This window comes from Neopsephotus bourkii, unplaced genomic scaffold, assembly GCF_033783945.1.
Source record: "Neopsephotus bourkii isolate Nb327-2 ecotype Australia unplaced genomic scaffold, CSIRO-AGI_Nbou_v1 NB_678, whole genome shotgun sequence".
Lineage (NCBI taxonomy): Eukaryota > Metazoa > Chordata > Aves > Psittaciformes > Psittacidae > Neopsephotus > Neopsephotus bourkii.
The window spans coordinates 2,841,600-2,850,471 of NW_026901177.1; the positions used below are offsets into that span (position 1 = coordinate 2,841,600).

At 37.4% G+C, this 8,872-nt stretch overlaps 1 long non-coding RNA gene across 1 annotated transcript; it reads left to right on the forward strand.

Moving 5' to 3' along the window:
* Positions 1 to 1,776: 1,776 nt before the first annotated feature.
* LOC133212271 (uncharacterized) lies at positions 1,777 to 6,104 on the forward strand. The gene is made up of 2 exons (XR_009725440.1): positions 1,777 to 1,946; positions 5,908 to 6,104. It is a non-coding gene; the product is annotated as an uncharacterized LOC133212271 (long non-coding RNA).
* The last annotated feature ends 2,768 nt before the right edge of the window (positions 6,105 to 8,872 follow it).

Here is an 8,872-nt window from a genome sequence, read left to right on the forward strand (position 1 = left end):
AGGTTTGGTGGTATCAGAAAACCTGCAGCTATAGTTTCTTCCAGAATATTACAAACATTTCTCTTGCTTCCATGGAATAAAAACCAAAAGCTTATTAAAAGGGTTGTTCCCTGTCATATTAGTTGGCAATGCTGGCAGTAGATACAGAGCTGAAGTAAAGGAACTCACTCTCTCTGTTGCACAGAGAAGTATTGCAAAAGCAATACACAGGGCAAGGACTAATCTGTCACTCCTTGCTGAACCTGTTTGAAATTTGTTGCCAGTTAGACAGCATTTCTCTCTGTTTACTGATATGATTGAAAGAATGATTTATCAAGGCTCAATATCACATTGAATACTGCGTTCTGCTAGGAAGGGTAATGAGTTGTAGACACATTCTCCTTCCCCACGTGACAAAGAGATTGTAGGACAAGGTGAGTTTTTGCAGGCTTCAGCATGATACATGGGCAGTTCTGTTGGGGAGGGGGTTTCTCATGCTGGCTTCAAGATTGGCTCACTCTTTTCCACACCAAGCACGAGAGAACATATATCATTTATCAGGAGGATTCAGGTAGCTGCACAAAGACAAAAAAGGAGCATCGGTAAGAGAGAGGGAGTAGAATGAAAAGTGACAGTGGGAAGGACAATGAAAATAAAAAAAAAAAAAATAAAAGAAAAAGGTTTAGAAATACCAGAGAGTGAAATGACAGCTTATTATTGTCACTGCTGTTATCCCTACTGTCACTTCAGAATGTAGCTTAATGCTGTTTGACATTGTCTTGGCTGACTAACCTATTACAGTCCTATCACAATACAGTGGAAACTAATGCCTCCTCACTGAGTGTATTTGTTTTGGTTATGGTGAGTTTTTCTTAAGCAGCTCTGGTATTTGTTTCAATCACAACAATACCCACCGTCTCATGTTAATTTATGGAGTCATAAGTAGTAGTATTTCTTTTCGCATAAAGAGTGCACTGGAACAAATGCCGCTATTTATCAACTGTAATGCAGTTCTTTATAAAGGTCTTATGTGAGCAAAGAATAAAAATGCAATGATAGTCTCACAGTAAATACCCTAAATTCTTTATTGCCTATTTATGGTGTAATCTCTCTACAGTTGTACAATATATGGCTGTTCAGAAAAAGCTCCAGAACACAGTTATATGGTTTATTTACCAGGAGATGGCAATGGTGATCTACTGCAGCATTAATTTGTATACAAGGCCCCTATAATTCTTTCAGAACACCACAAACTTCAGTATGAATGAAACCAAAGTATTCCAATGCTGGTTTTGCCTTCCTTATTTCTAACTTGTTTCAGTTGCTACTATTCATTGTAAAGAAAGTATTTTTTTCCTCTCGTTTTTGATTGAAATTGCTGTCACTACATTTTTAAAGATGTCTAAATACAATCATACTGCTGTTCTGGAAAACAGAATATTATCTTTAAAAAGAGCAGCCAATGCTATTGAATAAGATATGCCATGTGTCAGAAAAATAAAATGGTTGATGAAAGTAAATACTTAAAAAATGTATTTAGTTTTACAGTATCAAAATGAATTTATGTAGTTAATGAAAAAGAAATTATGTGCTATACTGTTAAAAATCATGTTGTAATTTTCTCTTAAGCTGCTTGAAGTATGGTCTGCAAGTATGTAGTTGCCAACCATTATACGGAACCTGAAATTAACTGTGGTCTGCAATGTTGTCTGAGTTATCATGTTACTTTAACCTATAGTAAGGCATACACGAATTAGTGCAGCGTTGGTGTTCACATATTGAAGATCATTACCATAAGCCCTAGGAGTAAAAGTCTGGCTTCTTACAGAATTGTTATATGTTCGTTTATATCCTCTTCCATCTGACTGCCTGTTTATTACTTTTTTTCCCCAGAAAGCATGTACAAGCAGACAAGTTTGTGCATGTTTACTAGATATTTGGCAGTTTTCAAACAGAAGAAATAACTGGTGAATATTATCTGCATTTCACCAGTAGGGCAATGGCGCTTTCCTCTCCCCAGCTATCTCCTAGACTATAAGGAGTGAGCCAGGGACATTGCTGGCTATCTAAACCTGCTTTGAAGGGGATCTGGTTCCAAGTAGAGCAGTTAGTTACCATCTTTTACCAGGCAATTATCCTTCTGAGATGCACAGCTCATATCTTACAACTGCCAGTATGTGGCTCTCAGGTGGAAGGATTAGCCCCCCCTCAAGTTAAACAAATACTTAACTGCATCTGCTCCTTGCAACATTAAATGAAAGCATTACTGCCTTTCTGCTGTTATTATTTTGGTGTTGCAAAAAACCCAACAAGGACAGTAGAAGTGTGAGGCTGAGAGAGGAGCATGATATAGGTAAGGAGCTCTTATCTGTAACAATAGATGATAGGGAAAAAAATGCTGTTACTCATGTGAAGGTCTGTTTCAATTGTATTTAGTATTCTAAAGCTCTTTTTCATCACAGTTTCTACATTTTACCACTATAATATCTTTTTTTCCCTTCCTGTGTTCTATGTTAAGTTATACTCAATCAAACCTCATCTGTACAAAGAAAAAATAATTTAGAGCATGCACACAGTATTTCCCTTACTGCTGCTCTCTCCATGCCTTTATATCAGACAACCTCTGTGTTGAGGTCTCCCTGCTCAGGACTCATGATATACTTTCTAAGAGAACAGCTGGCTCCCCCTAATTAGAAACAGGAGATACCTATGTACACAACAGCAATCACAAATCTGAAATATCTTTCCACTCACGAATCCTAGGGTACAGTGGAAAGACAGAGTTAAGAGATAGCTTTGTCAGGTGGTTTTTTCCAATAAGGAAATTGATTCATGGACCAAAATGAACTGACGAAGGAAAAGCAGCAGAAGAAATAGGGAGGCTAAGTTTCAAGTCTGTTGGCTGCCTGTGCCTTGCTGTATCAGCCAAACTGTATTTCCTTTTCTGTTTCACACTTTTTTTACCTCTTTACATTATTCTAGAAAATAGCACAAAGTTAATCAATACATCCAGAGATACTGTTTTCCCTGGGCACTAGGACAGCCACATGTTTCGCCCTGTGGCAAGGCTCTCTAGCAGCTTCAACATCAACATTCAACATCAACAGGACTGTGATTCACTAAAGTGGTGTTCACGTCTCCTCAGAGGACAGTTTTTCAAGGCGGGCAAAATGATGTTCAGACTGATGGCTGTTCACAAGAAATGTCTTCTTTGCTGGATCTGTTGCTGTGAATGCCGTGTTCATTCAGCTTTGTGGAGGGAGAAATTATGAGTTTCCCCCTCTTGTAACTTATTTAGCACCTGCTCCCATCTCCTTTGTCTTACTGACTTAAATCATGCTTATACTTCAGTATGGAGTAGAGATATGTTAGCTTCAAATCAATTAGCTCAGTGGTTGCTTCACTTCACTAAAATTGGTCTTGCAAACATGCCAGACTGCAGGCTTTTGAGAATGGGACTACTTACAGCCTTGGTTTTACATTGTTTAGGACAACAGGGCCAAAGCAGAGAGGCACTTGGTGCCACCATAGTGCAAATAATTTTCACTAGAGGGAGAAGCAAGGCCAGACTCAGAGGTTAGCACTTAATAATGGGTGAAGTTTAAATTTCTGAATTATAAAGTTGTAAAAAAGATTCAAAGGGAAGTAAGGGCATCCTCAGCCCACTCTTTGATAGTACAATACATAAAAACTAGATTTTGTAGGAGTATAATAAAAGATTGTATAGGAGTATAATAAAACCCAGATACAAGTCTGAAAAATTCATTAGTTTCTGCCATGACTAAAATAAGCAGTGTCTATGAAAACTATTTTGCAATGGTAATGAAAAGCAAGTGCAAAAGCAAGTGTTAGCACCAGTGCTGCAATGTGAAATAATTTCTGTATACTCAGATCCATCATTGTGAACAATGCTGTTGATTATAAACCACATCAAATTCCCAGTCCCCCAAGACATGTATTTTATTTTCCAGTTTTTCTAGTAATTATGGAATCAACAGAATACTATCAAGTTTTCCCACAATTAAACTAAATATATACCTAAATGATATAATGTACTCGGTAATTGTAATATTTGTAACAGTAAATTCCTCCCTGGGAACAACCAGTGATGTTTCTTAAGCATTTTTCAGGAGTGGCACCTAATGATAATGAAAATGCTGAACTCTCATAATTTTGCAATTTAAAAGGTACTTGGATGCAATTTAGAATCAAGGTTTGACCTGCAGAGCTTTGTTTTTCATAAGTTGATGAGAAGTCTCCAAGATTTGCACGGAATTCACGGCCCCTTTAGTGTATGCGGGTTTGATGGAAGAGATGATAATATGAACATCAGTGTGAGCAGTTCTCCAAACCCAGGTCTATATCTAGTCACTTGTGAAATAGTGCTCACTTCTAAAGCTATTAACCCATGTCACTGTGCTGAAGACCTTTGGATTTAAGGAAATCAAAATGCTTGTCTTAGGCCATCAGTGGGAGTACAGCCTCATGGTATTTTGCTTCAAGCAATTGCCTCTTGCTCAAGGCAGAGGTCTGGCCAGAGTGTCCTGTCTGTGGAGAGACTTAGAGGCAGGATTTTTACTCCAATACTTTTCTCGAATTTTGTCGGATGCATACAGGGTTCAAGAGAGCTTAATAATCTCCAGCAGACTGGGAATGGCAGTTTTGCCTTCCTGCCTGCCATTCTGGACATCAGAGCTGAACATACACTCCAAATTTATGTTTTACAGACACTGAAATAAAAGCCCTAACTCAGTTTGTAAGAAAAGACAAGACAAGCTCATTTGTACTTGTACCGCTAACATATACTTATTTGTTCAGAAAAATAAAAAACAGGTAGGAAACAGAAACCTTACTTTAATATTAGGTAGCCAGTGACACAAGTGTAGACTCAAGAATAGCAAGTGGCTACTAATGTTATAATAAAATTGGTTCACAAATAATTGTCTCTAGCACGCCCTACATCAAGGGTTTGTATCCCTTTACTATCCAATATTAAATTGGCTAAACCTTTGCTGTACAATAAAATATTTATAAATGCATAATTTTGAAGAACAAACACATGAATTTTAATATTAGATCAGTTCAAGTTTTCAACACTGCTCCACGTTGGCTGTCAGTGGTCAGTGGGAGCTTCCCACCAATTTCATCAGGGCTACAAATAACACTGGTTATTTGTAGATACTGCTAATTCTTCTTACTTGTTTTTGAATATCCTGTTTCATTTCCATTTGACCTTGCTTACTCCATATGATACCATCTGCCTGAGAGGTAGTTTTCTGTCTAATTAACTACTAACTTTTTAAACATTTGGTTCAGTAATGGACTTTATTGGTTTTTCAGGTCAGCAAAAGGCAAAGATCAGGCAAAGCAACAAGAGATCATATCTATTTCAAATACTGTTTGGCTAACTATAGTTAGAAATTATGATTATTATTGCATAAAGAAATTATTATAACCATATTTTTAACCACGCTTCTTTTCTGAAATAAACAGCTGACAAGTAAATTACTTCATCTAAAAGAAGGTAGTGTTTAGTTTCTAGTTTTATGAGGGTAATGAGCGAGATCGTTTTTTGTGCTAAGCAATATGCAAGTTGATATACTTTGGAACATGTGATAACATGTTCAAATTCCTTCTAGAATATAAAATTATCACCAGAAATTTAAAAGCAGCTCTCACAGACCCAAAATCATTGGAAAATAATACTTTGGGGAAAGTGCACGGTAAAGAGAAGTAAAAGCAGTTATTTTTCTTTTTATGCAGTCTGAAAACACAGTATCCTCCTATCTCCCAGTTTGTGGATAAAGAGAGTATATTTGCCTTTTTCCTGCTAAAATCAGACAGTGCAGTTAGAGGTGGATGAAGTCACCTGGGCATATTGTATGCCAAATATAGCCCCAAGAATTCTTTGTTTTCTCTTCTCGTTAGAAGACAGCGAGCTCTCTGTTCTCAAGATGGTCTTCATGACACTGTCCATGGGATGACTACATCAAAGAAACAAAAAGAACTAACAAGGAGAAAATGTAATTACAGAAAAAAGTGAATTGCTAGCAATATGCAGATGTATATTTATCATAGTGGATGTGTATTTTTCATTACCTACATGAGAAAAAATTTTCTCAAATTGACTGCATGAAAGGGATTGTTTTTATGTCTGTTAAAAGATTTCTATTTTCATTGGACTTTCTGATCAGCCTGTTTCTGTCCTTGGGTGGCTAGTTATTATTGCTCTTCTCTGTTGAGAGCTCATCTGTTATACCATGTGCATGTGCAAGCACCTCTCCCTTGATCAAGGGTAGTCAGCCTGTTTTGGTTTTTTTTTGCCAATTACTGTCATGCACAGTCAAAGCATGGCTCAGTTTTTATGTCTCAACCATTACAAAGCTTCAGTGTAAACATAGCCTAGGTTTTAAACCAGGTAGAACACTGAGTACGGCATAGGATAAGCTCCTGGGTTGGTTTTTTTTCAGCTTCCTGAATGAAATTTGCAGCTTGAACTGTGTGCTCTGTGCTTCTGAAGACAGACTGCTGCTGTTGCCCAATGCGACTGGTTTACATATTGTTTGCTTACATCCTGATTGAACTGCAGACACACACTGCTGTACAGACACAGTCTAAGAAATGGCATCCTGAGCATACAAATACCCGTAATTATGATAAACAGCCTTTTTGAAGACTTAATGATCATTTATGGCGTGTACTTCCCATGGACCTGTTTAGTTTTGTGCTATACTTTCAATAAACCTCCACCTAGATCCACAATTCCCTTTCCTATCTACTTATCTCACTTTCCATTGTCATGAAACGAGAGCAGAAGTACAGGTGCTATTTCACACAGCTTAATTGACTTGGTAGATAATATTGTTCAAGAAAAATCTTAACATATTAAATCTGTAGTAGAAACAATTTAGGAAGTCAGAATCTAGGACCTTGAAATCTTTCTCCACTTAACATAACTAAACATTAATCAATTTTGCTAGTGCAACGGAATCTTTATAGGCTGCTATAAAGCCCTCATTTCTATGCCAAGATGTGTCCTGTGCAAAAGACTGCACTTTGCTTTATGTGAAGAACCCCAAAACAGTAAGCTAAGGGCTGCGTTAAGTCCTAGCTGTGCTGTGCTGTTCCTCACTAAATCATCTTTACTCTTTTATCCACTAACTTTACAACTGAGATTACTCTACGCAGGTAGCACATAAACAAGGTGAGTCTTTTCCTTTACTGTCCTGCATGATATACAGCTACCAAAATATCCGCAAACTTTAAAATGATATCACCAGAGTAAACAGAAGTTTTTGTTGTTGTACAATTTTATAGGCACACAGACAAGGAGCTGACATTTTCTGGTGAATTTATTTTCATCTTCCTTGGGAACAGTATGCTGGATAGAGTGTGCTCAGAGACCTTCAGCCATTCATTCGGATAGGGGGTTTCTGCCTGTTACATTCTGTATTAAGATACTGACCTGGGCTGCAAGAGCTTCCATGTCATTTTCTGCTCTGCCTTTCTCAGAGCAGGATTTTTCAGTCCAAGGAGTCACCATTTAGTCAGAGCAGAGGTTAGGTCTGCCACATCCAACACCGTATTCTTTACTGCCCCATAGTTCCCATTTTCCTCAAATGAGTTTTTTCCAAACAACATCATAATAAGTGAAAATCTGGGGAAAGAGAATCTCAGTGGAAACAGTCAAGCTACTTCAGTTTTACTGACAGCTTAAACAAATATAGATGTCAATATGAGGGGCTTGTCAGTGAAAAACCAACACATGTGCTCTTAGTCAACTGAGAGAAGTCAGGGGTAGGTCTTGGAAAAAAACAAAAGGACAAGGTGAGTCCTATACATTTGCATTTAGTGTGACCGCATAACTGTAAAATAAAGGGAATTCCTAAAGGAAACATTTTTTTTTGTCACATAAATACTGAGCCACTGCAAACAAATCTGGCAAGACTGAGGATTTGAATACCCATACTGAACACCAGAATACCACAAATAATGTCAAGAGGCAGCAACGGGGCTGTCAGATACTTCTAGTGTCATTAGTCTATTACTGCAAATACCCATGAGTTTCACTAGTTTACAGAAACTGCCTACAGGTATTTTAATCCATAAGTGTAGAAAACACTATTTTACCATATAATCTTTGAAGCTAATCTCTCTTTGAAAAAGTTATTATTTACACTACTTCCGTTGTAACCCGCCACATGCACATACAGAATAAGGCTCTGAAGCTTAAACATTCAAATGTTGAAAATGAGACTTTTATGCAAACTGATGAAAGTTCTTTCTTTGATATATCTGTAAACCAAAATAGTCTGGTAGTTCGCCTTGAAGTTAAAAGAAAAAAACCATACTCTGTCAAATCCTGTGTATTCCTTTTCATGTATTTTGCCATTTCCCCTCTATTAACTGTCCTAAGGTTGAAAAGAAGAGTTCACTCTCGCTTCCATTTACATACTGTACTTTAGCTTTGACTTTTTTGGTTGCAGCCTGTTAAATTTATTGACTATAAGCCCCTTGAGCTATTGAAGAGTATGTGGCTTACATTGTATATCTTTTGAAAGATGCTACTGGTAGCCTATTGTTTGCTCTCTCCAGATAAAATTTGTCTTACATACTCATTGGTGTTTAGTGCCAGGACCAGTTTCCTCGTTGTACCTTTGTTTGGAAGCCTTGCACAGAAATTAAGGCTTAGCAATTTTTCAGCACTGCCCAAGGGATCTGAGTGTCAGATGAAATAATGAGTGGGAATTTGGGCATTGAAAACCCCTGAGCGGCTGGCCTGGGAGAGCTCAATGAAAAAAAAATAATAGAAATAATTTGAGGTGGCATGAAATACACTTTGAGAAGCCTAGGATATTTTATATGTACAAATAGAGCTGGCCAAAAAGGAATG